This window comes from Alligator mississippiensis, chromosome 4, assembly GCF_030867095.1.
Source record: "Alligator mississippiensis isolate rAllMis1 chromosome 4, rAllMis1, whole genome shotgun sequence".
NCBI lineage: Eukaryota > Metazoa > Chordata > Crocodylia > Alligatoridae > Alligator > Alligator mississippiensis.
In genome coordinates, this window is record NC_081827.1 from 215,753,909 (window position 1) to 215,780,937 (window position 27,029).

A 27,029-nucleotide genomic window follows, 5' to 3' on the forward strand; every position below is an offset into this window, starting at 1 on the left:
ATGCCGTGCCCCTGTGCTGGGGGCTGCAGGCACCTTCTCAGGCCCAGCAGCACAAGGACAGCCATGTGGAAGCCCAGAGAGCCAGCATGGGATCCCCATCGACCTTGTCATCATCCACGCCCACACCCCTTCCTGCTACTTGGGACCCCAGCTGGTCACAGGAGGTGACTGGTGACCTCATGGTGCTGTGGAGAGAGGCACCAGTTTGAGTGGGGCGAGTGCTCTAATGTCCATGTCTATGAGGAGCTGTCAGGCAGGATGCATGAGCACAGGCACTACCGGTCAGCACGGCAGTGCCATATAAAGTTCAAGGCCTTGCGGACACAGTGGATTATGATCATCAACCACAATCATCAGTTGGGGAGTGCCAGCAAGACCATGCTCTTTATGCAGCAACTGACCCACGGTGACATGACACTGCAGGAGGGACCCTTGGGACTCCAACTGCCCATCCCACCGAGCTCCACAGCTACACCCTCCATCAGCAGCTCAGGGAGCCTGGGCCAGCGCCTGCTGTGCCAGCTCCACAGCCACAGCCCCAACCCCCACCGCAAGGTGTGGTAGGCCATGACACTGCTGGCTGCCAGCAGCACCAGCTCTTCCCTGGGGGGGGGGCCCTGGCTAGGTGCCCACTCACTGTGCCCTGCTGCCTACTTGCTGTGCCCTGCTGTTTTAAGAGGTTATCAACTGAATCAAGAATTATTTGACATTTTTTCAGTGATGTGAAGTATTGCTTACTTTAATTATAGCATTCTATTACCTGTAGTATTACTTTATTATCCAATGGTGCTTACTGTAGGAGTGCACTGAATGATAAATTGTAGGGGAAAAATAAACACTCCTCCCCCCCCCCCCCAAAAAAAAATATATATATAGGTATCTAGAGAGAAATCATATATTGCAAGGTATAATTCAAGAGCTGTTGTGTCTGATTTTCATACCTGGCCTCCATTTGTGCACCTGCTATCATTTTAGGTAAATGAAAATAAAAAACTTTTCCACCATTGTAGTTTGATTCACTTTTGCACCTAAAAACACTGGATTTGATTGATCTGAAAACCTGAAGTTCATTCCCTGATTAGATTTAGTGATACTGTTTTTTCTTCAGATCACATAAATCTTTTGCCTTTTACTAAAGATTTCCATGGAGAAGAACAGTTTACTACTTTCTGCATGCTGTTTATTTGTATAGTTTTTCCCCTCATAACTGGAAAGAAAATACTAAACATGTTTCAAGCAAAGAATCAAGTCTTGTAATTTTCTAAAGACTTTCATTTTTCTAAATAGGGCCCTAATGTATTTCACTGTTATCTTTATTAGTAGCAGACTAAATTCACTTTTAAAGAAATTGTAACTGGAAGAAGAATACTATTAAAATATTACAACTAGTTTGAATGGACCCTTTTCCTGGCGGTGGAATATCCCTAATGGCTAAACCTTTTAAAACTAATCTGCATTAACACATTTTAAACTGGTGTTTCATTTGAGATTAAGATACTGCCTTGCAAATAAACTTTTGTTTGTTTTTGTTTTTGAGCTCTGTTAGTCTTTACTTTAACAAATATAAGGTTATTCTGGAATCCTAGAATCATAGGAGCTTATCTAAAATGCTAAATAAGACATGTTTTTGAACAAAAACAAGCTGGTAAGGCCAAGGGTAGAAAGACAAATTAGCATTTAAAATCAGACAGGCATAATTTGACTTTATATATTCAAGTAAATCAGTGATGAGATTATTTTAAATCTTCAACATGAATCAAACTGCAGGAGAGAAGAGTAATAGTATAGTTCAACATCTAGGTAATGGGAAGACTTAAAATCTGTTGAAAAAACATTTTGGAGTAAAAAAACCTGTATTCTAGAAGCAGAGCTAATGCAGTGACCCTCTCATACTGGCATCATGACCTCAAAACAAAATATTTGCTATGGAAGCAATCTATAAAACACAAAAAAACTGAGGGAAAAGTAAATGAGAAGTAGGGGATACATATAATTATATAATTATCCAATGAATTAATATATAAAGAAATATCTTATATACATTTTATACTTAAAGCATATGAAAACTAATAGTCACTGAGCAAGATTTCCAGGCAACCAAATGACAAGTGCATGCAGCTGTAATTATTTATTGTGCTTTAAGGGCATATCTACACATTCTTTAATGTGCTTTTGGTAATGCACATTAAATTCAGGTACCTCCATTCAGAGGTATTAGAAACAGGTGTATTAGCCGATTTAATGATCATTAGTGAAAGTGCACATTTTTCTGTGACACTTTAATATGTATTAAAAGAGGCTAATGCATATTAAAGCACACATGTAGAGTGCCCTAAGAGATCACTATTGATATTACTTGCTTTAAAAGACTTGCTCCTGTGAGCCAGGTCAGATTTTCATAGCAGCTGAGGACCCACAATTGAGGTCAGATTTTCCAAACAGTTTAGCTGCCATATAGAGACCCAGATAAGTTCCAGATTTTTATAAAAGATCAATATATTGGGTGTCAGGGGTGCATTCAAGGGGCTGCAGTAGTGTGGTCACCCCTCACCCCCACCCTTTGCATCCCGCCTTGCACTGTACCAGATCCAGCTCTCCAGGTCTTCATGGCTCCAGATGCCTGGGTCCCTTGAAGAGTCCTGGCCGGTAATGGGAATAGACTATTGCAAGGAGCTGGGGCAAGGTATGGCTAGAGCCCTGGGCTGGTGGAGGGGAGTGAGGGCAGGGAAGAGGTGTGGGAAGCATGAATGGGGCACCAGACCTGGGCACCAACTTAGTTGGGGTGCCAGAATTATTCCTTCACCCCTGTATAGTCCACACCCTGGCAGAAGCAGCAGCCCACAGCATTGCTGTTGCAGAAGCTGCTGGATACATGCATACTATGCTGCTGCTGTAAGAGCAACAACCAGGTCTGGCAGAGGATGCTTCAGCAATAGCAGCAGTAGCAGGCATTGTGTTTTAGGTTCCAGAATATGTACGATCCCTTTCCCCTCTGATTCTACATAGCACCTTTCCTCCCAATACACTCCATGCAGTGTTTGCCCAAGGTGCAGACCCTGCTTACTATGCCTCTGAGTGAACTCACCTGCCACTATCCCTGACTGATGGGAGGGGGACACCCAGAGCTGCTCCTGTCCTGTACCAGCTAGGGGCTGTGCAGGAAGCCAGGATCAACTGGGGACAGAAGCAGCAGCCACCAGGTTCCCCTTTCCTGCCTCTGTTCCCAGGCAGTGCGGGACATTGAGGAGCACCAGGCAAGGAGCAAGCACAGAAAAAGGGAGCTGTCTACTACTTTTGCTATTGCTAGCAGAGCCCGGCAGCCAGCATAGCTGCTCCCCACAACTGAAGCCCTTGGGCTAGTGGGGGACACCTGATCAGGGTGATCAGGGAGCAGGCACAGGAAAGAGGAACTTGGCCACCACTGCCACTGCCCCAGGTGTGAGGGGAACTTAGGGCCTTTCATGCTCTGTTCTAGCCAGAGACTGTGGGGAGCAGCTGCACAGGTAGTCAGGCTCTGGTGTGGACAGCAGTACATGGGTCCTGCCTCCCAACACTTGTTCCCTGCCTGCCCTCCCTTTCACCTGGGTATCCCTAACATCCTGGGAACTCCCCTACCCTTCCCCCACACCATGGCCTGATGGGCAGTGCCAGTGGCATCTGCTGTGCCCCCAGCCCCACCCTCTAAATCCTGGATCTGTCCATCCAATTAGGTGCTTCCATTTTTCAAAATGCCTGTCATGTGGAGATTTTCTGGATGTTGTGAACTGTTGAATGCCTGGACCTGAATTTTGTGGGTATTGAGTAACTTTGTGGGGGTCTAGCCAAGGTCAGATTTTGGACTGGACCTTTAGTTCATGTCTACATTGTCTTTGTGGTGAACACAGCAGAGCTGATGAGAAGCACACTCTACCCATTTGCTCTATGTCAATGAGCATTCTGACATATTGCTCTATGTCAATGAGCAATATACATCGACCCTCATCAAGACGGAATCGAAGGATGAGGAAGTAGAAGGATTGTGGGTTAGGTTACATGGGGGGCAAGGAGAAAGGGATTTGGTGGTAGGGGTCTGCTACAGACCCCCACACCAAGGGGAAGAACTAGATTCGGGGCTCCTGAGGCAGCTCTCGGAGACCATAAAAGCTAAAGAGGCGGTAGTCATGGGGGACCTAAACTACCCAGACATCTGCTGGGAGACGCAGACAGCAAAGTCCCACTGTTCACGCAGGTTTCTAACCTGTGTACAGGACCTCCACCTGACACAGGAGGTACATGGTCCCACTAGGGGGAATGCCTTACTGGATCTGATATTGGCAACGGGGGATGACATGGTAGGGGACCTACAGATCGGTAGCCATCGGGGGACAGTGATCACCTAATAATACAATTCTTCATAAGACGTCAAGTGGTTAAGGTAACAAGTAGGGTGAAAGTGCTAGACTTTAGGAAAGCTGATTTCAATGAACTCAGGTGATTAGTCAAGGACGCACTGCAGAGTAGAAGTTTTGAAATGATGCGATCCCAAGAAGGGTGGCTGTGCCTTAAGGAAATGATCCTTTGGGCACAAAGCGAGACAATCGCGATGCGAGGAAAAAGAGGGAAAGGGGCCAGGAGGCTTCCTTGGCTGACCAGAGAAATTCAGGGCAGCCTACGGGCCAAAAGGGGAGCACATAAAAAGTGGAAACAGGGAGAGATCACCAAAGAGGAGTATAACTCCTCTGCTCGTGCTTGTAGGGAGGCAGTTAGACGGGCCAAAGCTACCATGGAGCTGAGGATGGCATCCCAAGTAAAGGATAACAAGAAATGTTTTTTTAGATATATAGGGAGTAAAAGGAAGACCCAGGGAGGAATAGGACCCCTACTAAATGGGCAGAAGCAATTGGTGACGGACAGGGGGGACAAGGCTGAACTCCTCAATGAGTTCTTTGCCTCAGTGTTTCTAAGAGAGAGGCAAGACAAGTCTCTCACTGGGGTTGTAGAGAGGCAGCAGCAAGGCGCCAGACTACCAAGCGTAGACCCTGAGATGGTGCAGAGTCACTTGGAAGAACTGGATGCCTTTAAGTCAGCAGGCCCGGATAAGCTCCATCCGAGGGTACTGAAGGCACTGGCCGACGTCATTGCACAGCCACTGGTGGGAATATTTGAACGGTTGTGGTGCATGGGCCAAGTCCTGGACGACTGGAAAAGGGCCAATGTGGTCCCCATTTTCAAGAAGGGGAGGAAGGAGGACCTGGGCAACTATAGGCCAGTCAGTCTCACCTCCATCCTAGGCAAAGTCTTTGAAAAAATTATCAAGGCTCACATTTGTGAGAGCCCGGCAGGACAAATTATGCTGAGGGGAAACTAGCACGGGTTCGTAGCAGGCAGATTGTGCCTGACTAATCTAGTCTCTTTTTATGACCAGGTTACGAAACGCCTGGACACAGGAGTAGGGGTGGATGTCGTATACTTAGACTTCAGGAAGGCCTTCGATATGGTATCCCACCCCATACTGGTGAACAATTTAAGAGGCTGTGATTTGGATGACTACGCAGTTCGGTGGGTGGCCAATTGGCTAGAGGGTCACACCCAGAGAGTCGTGGTGGATGGGTCGGTTTCGACCTGGAAGGGTGTGGGCAGTGGGGTCCTGCAGGGCTCGGTCCTTGGACCGATACTCTTTAATGTGTTCATCAGTGACTTGGACAAGGGAGTGAAGTGTACTCTGTCCAAGTTTGCGGATGACACAAAGCTATGGGAAGAAGTGGACACACCAGAGGGCAGGGAACAGCTGCAAGCAGACCTGGACAGGTTGGACAAGTGGGCAGAAAACAACAGAATGCAGTTCAACAAGGAGAAATGCAAAGTGCTGCACCTAGGGAGGAAAAATGTCCAGCACACCTACTGCCTAGGAAATGACCTGCTGGGTGGCACGGAAGTAGAAAGGGATCTTGGAGTCCTAGTGGACTCCAAGATGAACATGAGTTGGCAGTGTGACGAAGCCATCAGAAAAGCTAATGGCACTTTATCGTGCATCAGCAGATGCATGACGAATAGATCCAAAGAGGTGATACTTCCCCTCTATCGGGCGCTGGTAAGACCGCAGTTGGAATACTGCGTGCAATTCTGGGCGCCGCACTTCAAGAGGGATGCGGATAACCTGAAGTGGGTCCAGAGAAGGGCCACTCATATGGTTAAGGGCCTGCAAACCAAGCCCTACGAGGAGAGACTAGAGAACCTGGATCTTTTCAGCCTTCGCAAGAGAAGGTTGAGAGGCGACCTTGTGGCTGCCTATAAGTTCATCACGGGGGCACAGAAGGGAATTGGTGAGTATTTATTCACCAAGGCGCCCCCAGGGGTTACAAGAAATAATGGCCAGAAGCTAGCAGTGAGCAGATTTAGACTGGACATTAGGAAGAACTTCTTCACAGTTCAAGTGGCCAAGGTCTGGAACGGGCTCCCAAGGGAGGTGGTGTTCTCCCCTACCCTGGGGGTCTTCAAGAGGAGGTTGGATATGCATCTAGCTGGGTTCATCTAGACCCAGCACTCTTTCCTGCCTATGCAGGGAGTCTGACTCGATGATCTGTTGAGGTCCCTTCCGACCCTAACATCTATGAATCTATGAATCTATGAATTTGCTCCTGCTCAGTGAAGGCCAAAGCGTGGAAATCAGGGGATTCAGCTAGTTTCGCCTGGCTTTGAGCATTCACCCAGGGTCTAAGGGCATGATGAAGTTCCATGTTTACTGAATGGGTGTTTTGTATGTATAGGCCTATATAAATATACACGTTCCTTTTGGTTAGTTAATAAGGTGTCATTCAAGCATAAGAAGCACATAGCAGAAAATGCTGTTCTAATGATCTCTGCAGAGAATGATTATGGTCAATGCCTGGTTCAAGATGTATTTTACGTTCATTCCTGATCGGCAAAACTGATCTTTATTCTGAGAATATGACAGTGATTGAGTTTGGGCAAGTTATGCAATAAAGCCACATTATAAAAGGAGAGAATGTACATTTTGTTTGGGTGCCATCTGTGAGTGGTGGATTCATTATAATTCATTCTACTTTGTACTGTACTGAATTTAGTTTTAATCTAGACTGGGAATACCATTTAATACTCTAAAGCAGCACAAATGTACAATACAAAGTAGTCAGCCGAAATAATTTTGTAGAAGCTTATCCACTGAATTCATTTGGAGGACTCATATTACTATTAATAGGTTGCGTTATCAATCTAGATTGTAACTTACAGCCATAATTTTGCCATGTAACTTTCATATGTATGAACATTATTCATATGCATGCATGCTTGAAAAGGAAAATACATTCAATTATAATGATGAATTAGAATTAAGCAGGTAAGATTTTTTTAAATTTTACTTCTGACATAGATGGCAGCCAGTTAATCCAGGACATACAGAAAAGGCTGCATAAGCAGATGTGTGATATTAAAAAATGTCAAACTATATCAAAATAGTGCTGGTCCTGGACTAGTAATCTGTATGAGAAAGCTGCAAGACATCTCATAATGGATACTAAGGAGTGGATGTTGATTCAGGGTGCTTCCTCCTAACTTCAATAAGTAGTGGTTGGTGTAGGGAGGACCCTACAATTTATTTGTATCCAATCTAATAAAACTGCATACTGTGCTCATATAGTCAAATCCTGTTAAGCACTTGGCTTCAAAATAAATTTTGTGGGAATGAGAGCCAAGTTAATTATGTGATATGCAAAAACAACTTCCGCTTATCAACTTTAAATTTGTTGATTTTCAGCTTAATTTACTGCTGCTTTTTTCTTCTAATACAAGGAAAGGGTAAAAGTAGTTCTGAGGAAATCCTCAGAGAGTAAATATAGCTAGTCATGTTCTTTTATGTTCACATATAACATTCAATATATTTCAGCTTGCACTGGGGCCAGGGAGTGCCTAGTTCCTGAAATGGTGTCAGCTGAAGGATTGAGACTTTCCTAAGAATTTGGTGGCAGCTGCATATCCAAACAATGCAGGGCTGCTACCTGTCCCATAAGAAAGGGAACCCACAGTATTGCCTGTTTGGTTTTGTTTGCCATAAAAATGACAGTTGCATCTTACAGGGTAAATGTGCAAATCTTTTTAATCCACAAATTGGACTGAGACATTTAGGTAGACAGTGAATATTTTTGTTGTGGTACATGAAGCCAAAGACCCAGATTATATGGAAACAGGAACACAGGCAGGTATTCATTAGGGTCACTGAGGTTTAGGACTAAATTGCACATGCTTCCTTAGGCTAGGGACAGGCATTACACATAAACTGGTTTAAGTGATCAGAAACTGGTTTAAACTTGTAACAGAACAGATGTTCAGTGCACATAAACCAGTGTGAAAATGCTGAAACCAGTTTGAGATAAACCTGGTTGAATGTAGTATCAGACTTGACTGATTTGTCTCAAACCAGTTTATGCAATGTCTGTCCCAGACCCCTTGCTGGTTTAAGATAAATTGGATTCTCCCAGCATCCCAGCATGCTCTTGGGCTGGGAAGGGCTCTCTGCTCCACAGCAGAGCCGGCCCCTCTCCTCTTTTGCCAGAGCAGGGGCAGGGTGTGGCCAGACCCTGGGCTGCCATGGCCCCTGTGGCAAATTTCTCCCTCTGTCCCCTCTCCCTGCCTCCCATCCACTGGCAAACCCTGGGGACCACAGCCGCTGTTTGCCAGCTCCAGCCACATGTCCATGGCTTGCCTGCAAACAGGCAGCAAGCAGGCAGGGACAGAGTTAATTGCTCGCTCTGTCCCCTTCCCCTCTCCCCGCCCCCAACCACCAGGGCTTTGGCTGCAGTCTCTGCGGCATGTCCGGGAGCTGGGGAGAGAGTAAAGCTAGTGTAAGCCCAGAGCTAAGAAGCATGTGTGACAATCATCACATATGCTGATTAAGAGAAGTTGCAAACAGCTTCACCAAGGAATGCAGAAAGCTACATTTACATTATAAAGTAGAACATGTAAACAAAGCCTTTCTGAATGCCTGGCTGTAAGGAGACACTCTGCCCCCAGGATTAGTAACACAAATTCTTGTCTTCCTGGTTACATTTTTATGTTAGACTAAGCTGTGTATGCTGTGTTTTACTGGGCTGTATCTTAGCTTAGGTGAAGATTTTTGGTAGTTCCCTGTTGTATGCTTTGCAAATTGCTGTGTTTAATACCTTGCTTCAGAGAAAGGACTTTTTCCCCATCCCCTGTGTTGTGCTAGCCTAGGCTAGTGCCTAGCCATGCCCCCTCCACTCTAGCAGGGAGGGCTGAGAGCCTTGGAGGGCGTCTCTCTTCCCTCCCATTTGGCAGTGGCTGGCAGGCACGCTCTAGCATCCCCTGGCTTCTGGCTTGAGCCATGAACGACATGTGCCTGCAGTTCCTGGTTTAACAGAGCGTGTCTGTACAGTTATTAATCAGTTTGAGCTGTACAGCTTAGACTAACCTGAAAAGAGTGAATCAGTTCAGGCTCGGGCTTTTTGAATGTCTGTCCCTAGCCTTAAGGACAAAGATGAAGTACTGAGCAAAGAATGCAGGACTCTGTGGAGTTGTTTCAGATTGTGTGAGCTTGTTATCTCTGCTCTTGCTTTTCTAGCTCCAGCCACAAAGAGGAAGCATTCTGAACTGAGGGCTTCTCAGCCAAGCAGTGCATATTAGGTAAAACAGCCTAATTTGTCTGGAGGAATGTATGTGCGTGTTTGGAGTGGTGACACTTCAGAGCTGAGGGTTATGGCTATAAACTCCAGAGTTAAAGTCAGCAGTAGAGGAACCCTTTCACTTGGGGGTTAGGTTGACAGAATTGCTTGCAGTTGAGAATGGCACTGAATTAGTTGGTAGGATGTGTCTGTGGTGGGGAAGAAGAGTAAGAGATATACTTGCAGAAGAGAGGGTGGATCTAGGAAAAAAAGTTAAATGAGTCACAGAGGAAAACTTACTACTCTATGTTGCCGTCTCTAAAGTGACAGCTTTCCACTTTGAAATAGTGAGGGGGCGGGGTGGGATGGAGTCCTATGTTCTTCTTGCTTTCTTACCAACTTCATTTGCACTGGATCCTTTGCCTTTTCCTGTCTGTCTCAGTTTTGTGTTATGTAAATATGGTCACTTGCCATATGGAGGGGATACCTATTGGGCTATGGACAGAAATTACACATAAACTGGAAACTAGTTCAAATCTGTAACAAAACAGGGCTAAGTACAGACAATCAAAAAGCCTGGAGAATAGACATTCACTTTTGATTCTGGAAATGCAGCCACATGCCTGCAGTGGCTCAGGCCAGAAGCCAGGGGGTGGGTGGGAGGGGTGTATGCTAGAGCCACTGCTGAAGGAAAAGGAAACTAGGTGAGAAGCCCTCTAAGACTTTTCTCCCATCTCTGCTAGAGCAAAGAGTGGGGACATGGCCAGGCCCTGGCTGGCCTGCTAAGTATGATGCGAGGGCGGGGTATTTAAACCCCTACACAGCCCAGGTCTGGTATGTAGAGGTGGAGATGGGAATGGGGACATTCTCCCCCACTCCTTCTCCTCTGCCTCTGTGTGCTGGTTCCAGGCTGGGGCCTGGCCATTTCCTCCCCCAATTCTCCATTCCCCTGCAGAGAGCAGGGAAAACCTTAGGAGGGATTGCCTCCACAGGGCCAGTCAGAACTTGGCTGGGAGGCAAAGCCCGGGAAGGGCTCCTCCCCACCTACAGGCAGACCCTGGCTAGGGTCCAGAGCCAGATCTCTCCCAACCCCCTCCCTTGTCAGGCAGCCAGAGCAATGATAGTGCTCCAGCTAGGGAGCAGAGGGGCAGGGCCAACTCTGCCCCACTGGAGTGGACAGCACAGCCCAGGACTGCAAAGTGCCCTGGGATGCTGGGGGACCGTGAGTTAAACTGAGCTGGGAGGGGGGTCTGGGACAGAAGTTCCATAAGCCCGTTGACCTAAATCAGTTCAGTCTGATACTACATACAACCACGTTTATCTTAAACCAGTTTGGGCCATTTTGAAAGCAGTTTCTGTGCCCTGAACTCTGTTGTGTTACAGATTTGAACTGGTTTCTGATCACTTAAACCCATTTATGTGTAACTTCTGTCCCTAGCCCAGTTCAAATAAACTGCTTTCAAAATGGCTGAAACCAGTTTAAGATAAACCTGGATGGATGTAGTATCAGACTTAACTGATTTAGGCTAAATCGTTTATTGAACTTCTGTCTCATATCCCCTCCAGTGCCCCAGCAACCCAGGATGCTTTGCACCTCCCCTACAACCCCCAGCCCCCTCACAGAGTGGGTGGGCTAGCCTTGGCCCAAGCTGTCTGCTCTAGCAGAGCCAGAAGAAGTGTTCTATCATCCCTTAGCTTCTGGCCTGAGCCACTGCAGGCATATGGCTGCATTTCCAGAATCAAAAGTGAATGTTTGTTCATTTGCTTATCAGTTCAGTCTACATAGTTTAAATTAATCTGTGAAAATTGAATTGATTCAGCCTCAGACTTTTTTGGTTGACTGTACTTAGCCTTGAAGTCACTTATCTTGGCCAGCCAACACATCTTTGAAGAGATCAAATACTCTTGTTTAACATTTATTGATTTTCTTGTGTGTGTATATTGTAACGAAGAAATCACAGATATCAGGACAGAATATCAGGCATATTCTGGCATTCCTAAATAAAGGGGTATAAGAAGTTTAAAAATCTTAGGATCCTAGATGATGTAACCCTTACCATCAGAAACACCACCTTGATTTAGAATTGAAGACAGTGAGGTGTTAAGGAGTTAATGGACAAAGACAGGATGCAGTATTGAACTAGGAACAGACATTTCAGTAAAACTTGAGCATAAAAATAGAATCCCTGAAGAGCCTATTTTCCTAGCAAAAAGTAGACAATGTTAGTTTGTTTTGTGGATCAAGGGGAGCATCTAGACCCTAGGCTACTGCTTCAGCTGACAAAGCCAAGGAAAGTAAATCCTGCAGTTGTTCTAATAGGAATAAACCAGACGAGTAAAATGGCAGCTCAGAGCAGAGATATAAATGTTTAAAACCACCTACTTATCGGTCTCCCTTAATACTGCACCCTCAGGCCATTTATCATGCTTAAAAGCGAAGAAGTTTCTGAAAAAGGGCCAGCTTTCTGCCAAAATACAAAAGGCTCTTTATGACACCAAAAGTGAAGCAAAAGTCCTATCAACCAGAGAAGTTAGATATAGAAAAGGCCTTCCAGGTAATTTAGTCTATCCTGCTGCCAACACAGGACTGAGGCATGTAATTTTCCTATCTTCATCATTCAAATTTGAGAAGTCATCAGTAATAGAAATGTTTCCAATCTAATAGCCAACTTATCATTGCATGTTCTATGTTACTAAAGATCAAGTTGGATTACAACAATAGAGAAACAAGAAGTATATATACACTGGCTTACCATGCAGTAACTTTACCTAGTTTTTATGATAGATTTGGCTGACTTCGAAAAATTGCAAAGGAACCATGGTGATAATAATAATGTATATGTAAAAACACTTAAATCTTTAATGTTCCATACTCTTGTGCAGCAGGATTATACATAATCATAGAATATCTAATATCTAAGACAACCAAATTAGTGAAATTTTGTGATTCAGTTCTGTTAAAAATGCAGCCATATTTCCTTATATTCTGCTTTATTTTGTTCATTAAACTAGGTGGCAGTGAATGAGAGGAAAAAAACCTCAATAATGTGTATATCAACATAGCAGATATAAAGACAAGGTTCTCATCTAAATCAAATAAAGCAATGGAATTCTGGATTTCTAGAAAGGTCCATCTGCTTCTTACAGCAGTCACAAAGGCCCTGATCTAGCAAAGCAATTAACCCCACTGACATTGCTGGATTGGATCCCAACTGTATATGCAGCATATTCACATCACCGCTGTGTGACACCACTGAGCCCGTAATGATTCTCTCTTTCTGTGGCCTTAACATTAGATACATGAACTAACTTGTTTATTACTTCCAATTCATTTGTGTATGATAGGCATATTACAAGACTTATGAAATATAAATGATAGGGTAAAATGATCAGTGTCTACATGAATGTAAGCCTAATCATTTAGTTAATTTTTTAATCTCCCTTGTCTGCTAGCCCTTAGCAGAAATTCAGAAGTCAGTAACAAAAAGAGAGGGCAGAGTGGAGAGAAAGAGAGAGGAAAATGAAAAAAGTTGGTTATAAATGAAGTCAAGATATTCTAATTTGTTAATTGATTTATTCTTTTATAATATTAATTGCAGAGCTCCTAATCCAGTTTTGCTACTACTTTCCAAATGGAACACATGGTACTCCATGTTTCAGCCTTCCAGATACGAAGGAAATTCCACCACTCTCTCATTTTAAAATCCATTTTCACTAATTGTGTTTATTCAGTATCTTACTAGCATTTTTGTTTTTGCTACATGACATCTATAGTACTTTAAACAACTCTGCCACTACAAAATGTAAGCAGGACATTAACAACATTAATCTGTCATATGGCCAAACTCTTCAGGCCTTGTATATGTACAGTGCAAATTATCACAAGTCTGTTCATTAATATAACAGAACAAAACCACCCGCCCAAACCACACATAAGATTTTTATTGGTTTGCTTTGTCTGTGTTTTGCAGACTTGTGGTTAAAAACGATCATACCTGCTTCTCAGCCAATTAGGATCAACTACCTTTATAAATGCATTAAATATGATATAGTTTAATTGGCTTAAGACACAGTACAAACACTTTCAAAATGTATTGTATTAACTCAACTGTTTTTTCCATTTTAAATATAAGATTTTATTTCACTACTCTTACTAAGATTAACTTAATATGTGTGCAGTTCCACTCAAATCATTGGGACTCCTCCTGGATTAAAGTGCTACTCACATCTGGTTTATAAGATTGTCCTGGAAATTGGAAAGCATTTTCTAGAAACTTTTTTCAAAAGGAAAAATGGACATGTTTTGTGATGCAGAGCAGCATAATACCTCTCCCATTTTAAAGCCCATTCTCACAGCAAGAACACAAGATCAATTCATATGCAGTATTCATCCTCCAAGTTGACAAACTAGTAGTGAATGAGTATTGAAAGAATATTCTCAATGCCTATACATTTAAAAAAACAAGAATAACTGTTTCTTTGTTCATCTGTATGAAAATCCTTCTTCTCAAACAGTCCCCAAGCAATCATTATCTTAAACATATGAGTCTTGTCCTTAATTTCTTTATCCATCTTGCTTTCTGTGCAAGAAAAGTTCCGCTCTAAACATGGCAGGTAATGCTTTTGGGAAAGTCATTATAACAATGTATCCACTTTTCTGAATTATGGTATTTTTGTGCTTGAAAAGTAGCTGAAAGATTTCTTGCATGGTGTCAGCATTAAAATGACTGATTAGACTGTAGAGGCCAAAAATGTCCTATTACTGTGCATATATTGTAAATCTCTTCTGGAAAAAAATACCTATAGTATGACGAATCACTAGTTGTCTTTTTCTATTCCTAATAACCAATTTTTTAAACAATGAAGAAAAAAAAACACTGTTGTGATCTACACTGAGTGAATTGAATAGGAAATCATGGTAATGTTAATAGATGGGCTTATCTGTGGAGGAATGGCCAATCAGCAAATAAGAAAAAAACTGTTTATCTCTTTCTTCTTTGTTGTCTCTTTCTTGAAATGTACATGAGCAGAGACTAGGCTGGTGAATTGGCAAAGCTCCATGGAAATCAGTAGACTTATACTGGCTAACGACAGCAGAGGATCTGGCCATTCTATCTGAAGTCTGATATTGACAACATTTGTATGTGGAAACTGGGTGTGAAAAAACAAAGAAATATACCTGGGCTTGGTTTAAGGTGGGAGGAAAGGCAGATGGCTGGCTTGATACTGTTCCAGTTCTGGGGACCAGCCTGGTCCTGGCATAAGTTGTGGAACAGCCTCAGGATCAAACTATCAAAGCAGTCTAGTCTGCTTGCTTTCAGAAATCATTAAGCTAACAGAGATTCAATTTAATGATGCTTTAGCAATCCCTTTAACTCCAAAAAGATTAGAATTAAGTACAAACGGAGAATTCAAAACACATTGTGCTTTCAATTATTTTTTCAATTATTTTGACACCTTTGGGACCAAAATAATTCAACCTTTCTGCATTCCCAATACATTTGTTTGTAGTTACCAATAACATCTAAATAATTACAATATTGTCTTGTTTTTTGTAGATCTGGCTTGCATTTGGTAGCTGGGGTATAATATAAATTAGAAAATCTTTTTTGATTTGCATTTGCCTTAACACAGCTTACAGAATATCTCCTTTTCAAGACTTTGGTTCAATTTTCAACTATGCACTAAAAATTGCTTTTGTCATATGAAAAATATGTAGAGCTATCTGAAACTCTGATATAATAGGAAGTTCATATTTTTAAAGTTTGATTTTTTTTATCTGTTTTATTTTCTTTATATTGATTCTAGGTATGATTTTTCTATTTATATGAGATTTGACTCTCAAATCTCTTATAGAAAGTCTTTTAAAATCAGATATTAGAAATAGACATTACCTAATTTTGTTTTGTTAGTCCTTGAAGTTCAGGAAAAGACCTCTGTCAAATCAGTCTAAAATATGAGGATTTTACACTGAAGCCATTTATCCCTAGGTAAAGTATTTTTTCTTGATCTTTGTTGCTGAGTTTCCCCAGATGTAAGCTACTCTAAATCTCAGATTCTTGCATTGCAGTGAGCTTTATTCCTCAGTTTCCAAGACTACAACATTTTGGATTCAGTATTTTTGTCTTCAAAAGACTTCAGTTAATAGTTCTAATAATACTCCGTGGACTTATGGTAACAGATTCAATGTGTTAGTTATGGCATATTGCAAGATAGTAAAGCTTCATAATAGGGAGATTGAGATCAACATTTACCATTGTAAATTGTATTTCTGCTTTGATTTATGCATATATAAAATGCAAGGGAATGTTGCTAAATATAAGTAAATATATTTTCTCTGTTTTTGTGCAAATATTTTGGGGTATTTCTATTGCATATGTTCATAGAAATACAATTAAACTGTGGTGTAATAACCACTTTTAATTACTTAATTCTCTCTTAGATGCTCATATTATGTTGTCATCATTTTCATAGTTTTGTCAGTACATTCCAAGATTATCCACAGCCACATTGTGTAATGTCCCCAAAGAGCAAATCCAGCTCTTATGTCTTCCTATGTAGGGACCATGTACAACAGAACTGGTGGAATTCCAGTGTGCAGTGAGAACTGGATGTCAAGTCACAGGCTCAGCACAGCATGGAGCCCAAATCTCCTCATGCCCTTTACTCAAATTGTCGTCAATTATGTGCATACAACTCCACCTTCTTCATAGAGACCCTATTAAGACAAGTCCTCGGCTACTTTAGCCCAGAACTAGCTTCTGTGGAGTAGCTGCAATTTGTGAAGAATTCTTTTCTCTGCCTCAATGCCCCAAATGAAGTGCTAGAGCCTGGCTTTCACTGTCAGAGGACATTGCTTGCTGTCATGACAAAAGTTACTGAAATACATTATGATTGCCATAAACTCCTTTTAATCAGGACAAACTTAATCAGGACGGTTGCGTTTTTGGGATGTCTCCCTAGATAACTCATTTAGCCTAATGACAGTGAATAGTAAAGACAGATGTTTAATAAGGATAGAATTAGCATAAATTCTAGTTAATGAGAAAGTGCTGGGCTAGTGCCAAGCAGTACTTAATTAGGTGCTAAATAGGTATATAATTCCTACAAAAATTGCCAAATAAAAATTAAAAGAAATAGAAATGAAATGCAAGAGTATTATTTTTATTCCCTGTTATTTAGCACAGGGTTTTAGTTCATGTTAAACTGTTTACAATTCTGTGTGTCTGTATCTGTATCTGTGTAAAATGCTGTCTTCTCTTAATGAGAATGGATGCTTAATCAGAGCAATTGGCTGTCCACCTGAATGTCCCCAGTATGCAGACTTTATTCTGCTTTTTGCTGGAGACAACTTGTTGAGAGCTAGCTTTGCTAGCTAACTTTCCATGATGTAACCACTCATTGCAGATATACTGTGTGGTCACACTATCAGATCCTTTACCTGAACAAGACAGCTGAATAAAGGTAAGATAAAGAGCTATTTTATTTTATTTTCTGATACTGTATTCTGGACATTATTAAAAATAAGCACTTAACTGCCAAATTTCAAGGACCGTATGGTCATTACATTTAGATATGTCAAAGTTGAAGATTCCAATTTCGCTAACCTGCTAAGTACACTTAATTTAGATAGTGCTACCTAGCCCTATGCTAATCTAAAAGTCAGTAAGCCAGAACACATGAAGCTTTAAAGAAAGGAAACTATTTACCAAATTACTATTATCTTTCCTGAATACATTGAACTGTCTTAGACCTAGAGCCAAAGAGAAGGGAAGCTGGTATCACCCTACTGACTAGACTGTAAGAAGTGGTTCTTAATGTATAAAACATTTCATGCTTTTAACTGTCCATGAAGTTACATTGCAACAAAAATGTACCCAGAATCCCTGAATGACTAATGCTCTGTTTGCTCTTCTATCCTGAAACCTCACTACACTGCTAGCTATATTAAAAGTAGCAAAGCATGTCCAACTGCTGCTGCCACACCTTCACTCATACACAATAAAAGTATATGAGTGCATACACATCTTTTTTACTCTGTGCACAAGCAATAAAGAAGGGATAGCAGGCTGATTACAAACGGAGTGGGTTCTATGTTTGGAAATCTAAGTTGCTGCTTAAACAAATAGCAATGTAAGACCCTGATTCAGCAGCGCACTCAATTCTGTGTGCATCTTGAAGTACGCAACTAGTACTATTGAAGTAAATGTTATCCTACTTAGTTATGCACATGCTTACATATATTTCTGGACTTGTCCTTCAATTCACTATTGAATACAATTCCATTTTAAGAAACCTAAGTTAAAATGCCTTTGTTTTTCTAAAGGCATATATTCAAATGTATTTTGCACTATATATAATTAAATATTTCTGGAGTAGTTTTATAATATATTTTCTAAGCAGGAAACAGTATTATACAGAAAAGGTAAAATGTCATCTGTGGGGTGAGGTGGGAAGGCTGCTGGGCTTCTGAGAGGTTGTGATAATGCTTCACTGACTCATTCTATCTACATGAAAAAAATTCAATAAGCACTTATCTCACTATAGCTATAATGAGGAAGCCACTACCTCCTGTTGTCCTTCTGTCTTCTTGTCAATTTGCTTAGACTAGGTTTGTTATTTGTGGAAGATTGGGTTAAAAATGGAAAGAAGTAAACTTGTCACATTCAGAGATTTTGCTAAGATAAAGCATTCTGTAGTCACTTCATATTCGAGTAAGGAGGACTTTCTACCACAGCTACTGATTGGGCTGCCCTTGGTGCTTTGTATTCCAATTCAAAGCAGCAGACTGCAGAATTAAAGAATGTGTAAGAATGATCTGAGGCTAATTCTAGTGATGCGCACCTGACAATGCAGTAACCCCAATAAAATGTAAAAAGAAAATATAAATAGAAACAGACATTAAAATTGGCTCAGCTGAGGGGGAAAAATATTTTCTTGGAAATATCAGCATGAAAAGTTGGTTTCTGATGTTTCATATTTGTTGATTAAAAATATGATGGAATTCCATTCTGGCACGATTTAGAAAGCAGCAAGTAGAATGCTGATGGCATTATTAAAATTGACTACAAACTGTCTAATCTGTCTGTTATGGAGACACCTAATAATACCTGATGCATAAATTCCATGAAACTAGTAAAGCAAAAGATTGAGGTGAATTCCAGCATTCTCAGTCAATTTTCTGAAATGCACCATTTCACTAAGCCAAAATTTCTCATGAGGATATTTTTTTAAATGCGGGTTTCTGGAGCCTTCAGAGGTAGTTAGCTGTGTTAGTCTGAAGTCAGGCAGAAGGGTAGATTTGTACTTTATAGACTAACTAAATCAGAGAGATATAGCATAAGTTGAGGTGGCCAAATTGTGGCATGGACAGCCTCTGTGTGTGGCACATGGCAAGATCAGCACAAGACAAGGTAGCAGACTGGGCAGGGAATGGGATTGGAGTGGCACTCAGGAAGGGTATGGGACTCTTTTATGGCATGCCTGCCAAAAAAGGTTGGCCCCCATGCCATAAGCTTTCATAAATTATGGGTTTACTGATGAAGTAAGCAACTGATGAAATAAGGCCACTGATTATGAAAACTTATTCTATACATCTGTGATTCAGTCAATCTATAAAATGCAAATCTACCCTGCTTTCTGCATTCCTAGAGCTTTTCCATCCATCCTGTCCTCTGGTCTAGCTGTCAGAGACCTCTATCCTTTTCAGCTATTATACATGGTCATACATAAAATAGTATTCTGAGATGGCATAAAGCTGATGGATACAAACAGCAGCAAACTAGGGCTCTTGAAAAATACGTTCTGAACTAAAGTAGCTTCACTTCATGAAAAAATTAGATCAACTGCTATAACAGAATGCAGCTTTACTTTTAGAGGACTAATCTTTTAGGAGACCAAACATTTAGAAATCCAGATTTGCCTCCAAATTCACACTAGCCTTACTGATTTTAATGCAGCTCGCGCTACTGTTAACCGGCAAAAATCCATTGACTTTCATACAACGTTACTAAACAGGACTTCATGCTGAGAACGGATACCAGGGTTTGTTGCTTCAAAAGCAAAGGCCTCATTTATTTGAGCTAAAAGAGCATCTCCTATAATTTTAACAATATAGGACGTAGGACAAAGTTGAGTAGATGGAATGTTATCAGCATTCTACTTGCTGCTTCTAAATTTTGCTGGGATGGAATTCCATCATATTTTTCATAAAAATATATGAAACGGATCAGAAACTGACTTCTTGTGTGCTGATATTGAGATATGATGTGATGGAAGGAAGTTGTGTGTACTCATTCTAGCCACCTCCTTATAACATGCTGATCTGCAGCAGGGTAGAAGTTAGTTTGATAAGGAGTTTAATCTAATCCAAACTGTTTTGAAAATTGAATTTCTCTTTTTATGAACAGATCATGTACAGTACTTATAGTATCAATTTAAGTTTCTCCCACACTACGTGGCAGTAAGTCTAGGCTACAACCCTGCATGAACCATCTCGGGGAGCTATTTCTTGATGGACAAAAAGTATGCGAGTGTTACTTGTGTTTTAGGATTTTTAATCATGTGAAACAAATCAGATTGAAAAACAGGGTCTTAGGATGGGAAAGTTGTCTTATTGTTTTAATTGCACTGGCTCTGGTATTTATAATACCTAATTAAGGTAAAATACGAATGACATCCCAAAATAGAAGAAACTTTAGAAGCAATCATTAGTCCAGTGATCAGTAAACTTTTCAAGATGACAAGCCAAAATGACCCAGCTCAGGTCACAGGTAGGCAAGTACTAGGAGCCTGTCACAGTCAGAGCTTCTCCCTGCAGCGACATGGGGAGAACGTTCATTGCCAATGCCCCCTTGCTGCCGAAGCCCTATGTCCATGTTTCTTTGTCTTTATTCCCATCTTATGCTAAATATGTTTGTTGTCCTTTACTCTTCAATTTCAATGATAAGGAACTTGCGAACTGTTTCACAGCATAAGTTAGAAAAGCATTATTGCACATATACTGCCCTGATTTGGAACAGTCATATTAGGGAAAAAATCTATAAATGTACTAGCTACCCTCTTTTGGATTATAGCTGTGGAAAAGGACACTGCTGTATAATGCATTCCCAAGCCAACTATAATTTGACACTGTTCCCTTTTTTCTGCTTTTATAATTCCCATTTTAGGGATGTAATTTCATATCCCATGCTGTTTTTACCTTTGCAGTAGAAATTTAAGGACTGTTATTTTATTGTCTATGATGTTTGCAAATAACAGTGCTATTATAATTGCTTGTACAGAGTAGGAAAAGTTGCTTGCTTATATTTTGTTTTTCTTTTGTGTGGGTTTAGTTTTATTTTGTGTTTGTTAATTGTAAATTCACTGACATCTCAAACTATAAATCATCATCTCATTCCCTCTGGTTGAAATTTACTCTAAGTGCAGAGGTCCTGTCAACTAGTTAATATGGTTTTAAGCCTTTAAAACATATTAGTCTTTCTCTTCCTGTTTTTAAAACAACAGACAAGAATTTTGTAACAGGTGATTTTTTTTTTTTTTTTTATTTGATCACTTTTCTCTCCAGAGTGAAATTTGCAGCATTTAAAATTTCTTCCTTTCATTCTCTGTTCCTATAGTTTGTGGGTTTTTATAGGCAGCTCTATTATAATTATTTTTAAACTGCATTATTAAGCATTTGTGGTCTCTGAGTAAATTTACAGTGGGGAGATGGAAGAGAGTACAGCCCTGTTCACATACTGGTAAATTATCTAACAGCAGGCATGCACTCCTGACTAAAGTCAATCTCTTCCTATTTCCCTTGTCCTTGTTTTGTTTTTTTTTGTGACCATCAACATATGCAGCATTATCTTCTGGCTTTTAGGGCTAGATTTGATTCTACCTTTTAGGCATCTGAGTGATACCAAGGCATCAAAGGATGATACTATTCCAATCTACCTGAGACCCTGAAAAAAATTGTGGAAGAAGATGGGTCTTTCTCCTTGCAGCTTTTTGTGACTTGTCTTAAAACTAAGATGAAGGCATGTTACAAAAGTTACAAATTACAAATATTAATTTTTTTTTCAGGCACTTGAACAGGGAGGAACAGAATCATACAATGCTAAGTACAGACAGTCAAAAAGCTTGAGGCTGAATTGACTCAGTCTTCCCAGGTTAATCTAAGCTGTGTAAATTGAAGTGATAAGCAAGTGAAATTGATTCAGGAAATGCAGCCACATGACTGAAGTAGCTCAAGCCAGAAGCTGGGAAGTGCTAGAGCATGCCTCCCTGCTCAGCTGGATCAGACAGATTGAACTAAGCTGTGCATTAACTTGAATCTGGAAGGATCGGGGACAGAAGTTCAATGAACTGATTTCATAGACATTAGAGCTGAAAGGGACCTTGGAAAATCATCGAGTCCAGCCCCCTGCCCGAGGAGCAGGCAGTCAGCTGGGGTCATAGGATCCCAGCAAGATAAGCATCCAAATTTCTCTTGAAGGTGCTCAGTGTAGGTGCTTGAACCGTCTACGATGGCAGGCTATTCCAGACCTTGGGGGCTCGGGCAGTAATGGAATTCTTCCTTATGTCCAGCCTGAAACGGTCTCGCAGTAGTTTGTAACTATTTGACCTCGTTATCCCTTGAGGTGCTCTGGTGAACAAACGTTCCCCCAGGTACTGGTGGTCACCCCTGATAAACTTATAGGTGGCCATCAGATCACCCCTGAGCCTGCGCTCTTCCAGGCTGAAGAGCCCCATGGCTCTCAGCCTGTCGTCACAAGGTCTGTTTTCCTGATCTCTGATCATGCATGTGGCTCTTCTCTGGACTCTCTCAAGCTTCTCCACATCCTTTTTGAATTGCGGGGCCCAAAAGTGGATGCAGTACTCCAGCTACAGCCTCACCAAGGCCGAGTACAAGGGGAGAATGTCGTCCTGGGATTTGCTTGAGAAACATCTATGGATGCTAGCCAGCGTTTTACTCACTTGACTAGCTGCACTATCATATTGAAGGCTCATGTTCATCTTGTGGTCAATGATGACCCCCAAGTCTTTCTTCCGTAGTGCTAGCCAGCGTAGTACTGCCGAGCCTATAAGGATGCTGCAGGTTTTTCTTCCCAAGGTGGAGAACCTTGCATTTTTCAGTGTTAAACACCATCAGGTTCTCATCTGCCCATTTGCTGAGCCTGTCCAGGTCAGCCTGGATTGTGCTCCTGTCCCCAGGTGTGGATGCTTTACCCCAGGGTTTGGTGTCATTGGCGAACTTGGCCAGTCCACTTCTGACTCCAATGTCCACATCATTCATGAAAACGTTGAACAATATGTGTCCAAGGACAGAGCCTTGGGGGACCCCACTGGTCACAGGGCACCATGACAATTGACTTCTGTCAATTACCACCCTCTGGGTCTGACCACAGAGCCAATTTTCCAGCCAGCAGATCGTGGTGGACCCAAGGCCACAGTTGGCCAGTTTCACCAAGAGGTGATCATGGGATACCAGATCGAAGGCTTTTTTGAAGTCAAGATATGACATCAGTCTCTTCTCGCTTGTCCAGGTGATAGGTCACCTGTTCGTAGAAGGAAATGAGATTGGTCAAGCAAGAGCTACCCACAACAAACCTGTGCTGGCTGTCCCTCAGGGCACTGCCATCAGCCAGTCCGTTAAGGATGGCTTCTTTGATAATCTTTTCTAAGACCTTCTCTGTGATAGAGGTCAGGCTGATGGGCCTGTAGTTTGCCGGATCCACTTTCCTCCCTTTCTTGAAGATAGGCACCACATTGGCCTTCTTCCAGTCTTTGGGCTCTACACCAGAGTACCAGGAGTTCTCAAATATCTGTGCCAAGGGCTGGGCTATGATGCTTACCAGCTCCTTGAGTACCCTGGGGTATAGATTGTCAGGGCCAGCTAGCTTGAAGGTATCCAGCCTCTCAAGGTGTTCCTTCATGAGGTCAGCATTGATGGAAGGCAGGGGATCTACTTCACCCAGACCTCCCTGTCCTGTAGTGGGCATGAGCGTCCCTTGGGACTGATGAAAGACCGATGCAGAGTACTCATTTAATAGGTTGGCTTTTTCTTGGGCATCAGTCGTCAGTTTCCCCTTTTGGTTTAGCAGGGATCCAGTGTTCCCCTTGCTTTTCCTCTGGCTCCCCACATATCTGAAAAAGGACTTTTTATTGTCCTTGATACTTGTAGCTAATTGGAGTTCTGTTGCAGCCTTGGCTTTCCTGGTTCACTTCCTGAAGGTCTGGACCAGTGCAGAATATTCCTCCTTGGAGGTGAATCCTGTCCTCTATCCTTTGTAGGCCTTTCTTTTTAGCCTTAGGAGGTCCTAACCAAATTTAACCTAAATCAGTTAAGTCACATGCTGTATCCGTCCAGGTTTATCTCTAAACTGGTTTTGGCCATTTTGAAAGTGGTTTATGTGCACTGAACTTCTTTTGTTTTGCAGATTTGAACCAGTTTCTGATCACTAATACAAGTCTGTGTGTAATTTCTGTCCTTAGCCCTAGACACCTAAGTACCACTTAGAGGCCTAACAGATAGATAGGATCTGTCTCTTTGACTAGGGACAGACATTCAAAAAGCCTGAGCCTGAATTGATTCAACCTTTGCAGGTTAGTCTAACCTGGCTAGGCTGAACTGGTTGGAAACTGAGAAGACATTTTCTCTGGACTGAATAAATTCAGGAACATGCCTGCAGTGGCTCAGGCTAGAAGCTGGGGATGCTAGAGCAGCCCTCCCTTCCCTTGCACACAGTTGAGCTAAGGGAGGGATGTGGCCAGACTCTGGCAGGACTTTCTCATTAGGGAGGTCTGCCTGCACAGTCCCAGGCTTTTCCCTGCTGGCTGCTCAAGGGGTGGGAGAGTTGTCAGCCCCCAGACCCCTGCTAGCACTCTGAGTCAAGGGGGGCAGGGGGTGTGCAATGCATGCGTTTGTTGATGATATAGAGCTTTTTAGTCTCCCTCCCTATTTGTCAGACTGTCTGTGGCAAACTGACAGGCGAGCAAGATAGCTTGGAGCTGATAAGAGTCTTGATCACCTGATTAGCAAACCAATAGCCTCTCCTCTATTACTTCAAACTCTTTTTAAACAGCTTACTTGGGTGACCTGTTGTTTATCTCCAAAAGCCCTGTTCTGTCTGCCTGCCTGTCCCAGTGAAATTGGAGAGATACACAGACAGACACCTATTGGCATTAGCTAGGACACCACATACCTACAGTCCATTTTGTGGGAGATGGGAAGGAGGTGGGGGGATTTCCTGCTCGAGCAGTGAGGAGGGGTAGGTCAGGGGGAAGCCAGCAGACCCTGCTGTATCTGCAGTCTCTGCCAGAGCCTTATACAGCGCTAGCTAGCATACCACATGCTGGCTATGCTTCATGCTGTGGGAAGGAGGTGGAAGGGATCCCTGCTTAAGCAGCAAGTGGTAAGACGAGAGCGGGGCATGGGGAAGCCAGCAGACTGTTGTGTCCGTAAGTCTGCTGGTGGAGCTCTGCCCAGGGACCAGAGGGGACGGGCCAGCCCTGCTGTGAAGCAGAGAGCCCTTCCCAGCCCATAGACCATGTCCAGATGCTCAGGGTGTCTAGTTTATCTTAAACCAGCAAGGAGTCTGGGACAGACATTGCATAAATCGATTTGAGCCAAATCCGTTAAATCTGATAATATATTCAACCAGGTTTATCTCAAACCAGTTTCAGCCATTTTCAAACTGGTTTATGTGCCCTGAACATCTGTTCTGTTACAGATTTAAATCAGTTTCTGATCACTTAAACTAGTTTATGTGTTATGTCTGTCCCTAACTTTTGTGTCTTTTTGTCTTTTAGTATTCTAACAACTTAAAGATTTCTGTTGTCTTGTGGGAAGAGACATAAAGGACCTTTTTCCCCTATGGTTCAAGAATCGGAGAAGGATTCTTCTGTACTGAAGAAAGAAAGAAATCACAGATAAGTAGATTAATTATTCCTTTAGGCAGATGAGTGCATATGGGCAAAGCACATGGTAAAATTAACAGATCAGGTTCCAGAGGCATTTTGGTGGGAATTTGCTAGCACACATATTTGTATTAAGCATGTGCTTAATTTCAGTGGTTTCAATGGGATTTAAGAACATTCCTAAAAGTACATATATACTTAAATGATATGCAGCATAAGGGCCAGAATACAAAGAGCAGAGAGTAGTAGCCAAAGTGCATACTATCCTTTTTTTTTTTTTTAGAGCATCATTAATTTCTTGCGCCTCTACTTCCAAGACTCGCTCTGGGAATTTTTGTTGGGATCAACAGAAATCTTGCAAGAAATTACTCATTTACCAATATCCCTGTATACCCTTTTTCCCCTTTCTTAGATGTTTCTAGGTTTGGATCATCAGTTATAAAGTTCCCCATCTATAATTTTGAGATGGGCTAATGATCTCAGGCATACTCTTTCTTTATCTGACAATGAATTTTCCATGAAAGCTTTTATTTTTAAATGAGTTTATTTTACAATATTTCTATCTGTAAATAAGAAGACGACTGTTTGTCATCAGAATTTCTCATTTTAAGCTATAAGCATTTGCTTATCTAAAAATATTTGGCTTGTATTTCCAAAATGAATAACAAGATAGAAAATGAAGTTGTTCTGCAAAAGGAGATTAATAAATGGGAACATACTACATATTTAAATGACTTTACTCCTATACAAGGAGGATAGGAAATGTGCAAGATGAGCTACAATTATCTTGAGTGTGAGTCAGTGGACATAATTGGGATGAGACTCTAAACTGATGTTAATGGAATGATTTTCACACTTGGAATGTCAGCAGTGACTTATGATCTGTTGAGAATTCCACATTTAAAGGGCTGCAGAAGAAGCCATTGGCAGTGCACAGGTTTTATTGGTCCTACACAACTCTAGAACTATTGGTTGCTTGTAGGCATTATAGGCATAAATAACCAAAGCAAACCAAAACAAAAAACTGGCACTTTAAACTTGGTGCACTTCCATGCCAAGTCCAGTGCATGCTCAGAAAATGCAGCGCATTAGTTGGACCTGGCTCACCCAACGTCTATAGATCAGGTGCTTTAGTAGGGGGCTTTTTGGTACTTTTATCTAATAACTGATTGAATCAGCCACTTATTTAGTAGCACTGTTATCTAATAGCCTGATCTATACTTTGACCTGGATCCACAACATCTGTAACTTGCTACTTCTTTTGGTAAAGCATAGTTTTTGGGTTTTTTGGGGGTCTTTTAATATCTGCAAGTAGCCATTAGGTATATTCCTAAGTGCCATCTACTGTCATCTTATCGAAACAGACACAGAACATTTCTGCAGGGACGGGGCTGGTGAGAAATGTGTGCCCAGTACATTGGGTAAGGGGCCTTTCCCTTCCATTTTGGAAACAGGAAATGGAGGGGAACTGATTTTGGGGGGGATTCCTGAGCTGTTTCATGCACAGAGCTC

General features: G+C 41.9%; 1 protein-coding gene and 1 pseudogene across 1 annotated transcript in view; one reads left to right on the forward strand and one right to left on the reverse strand.

Moving 5' to 3' along the window:
* Positions 1 to 27,029, reverse strand: part of XIRP2 (xin actin binding repeat containing 2) — a 229,078-nt gene that overhangs the window by 92,446 nt on the left and 109,603 nt on the right. The window lies entirely within an intron of this gene.
* LOC132250481 (U5 spliceosomal RNA) lies at positions 1,091 to 1,194 on the forward strand (annotated as a pseudogene).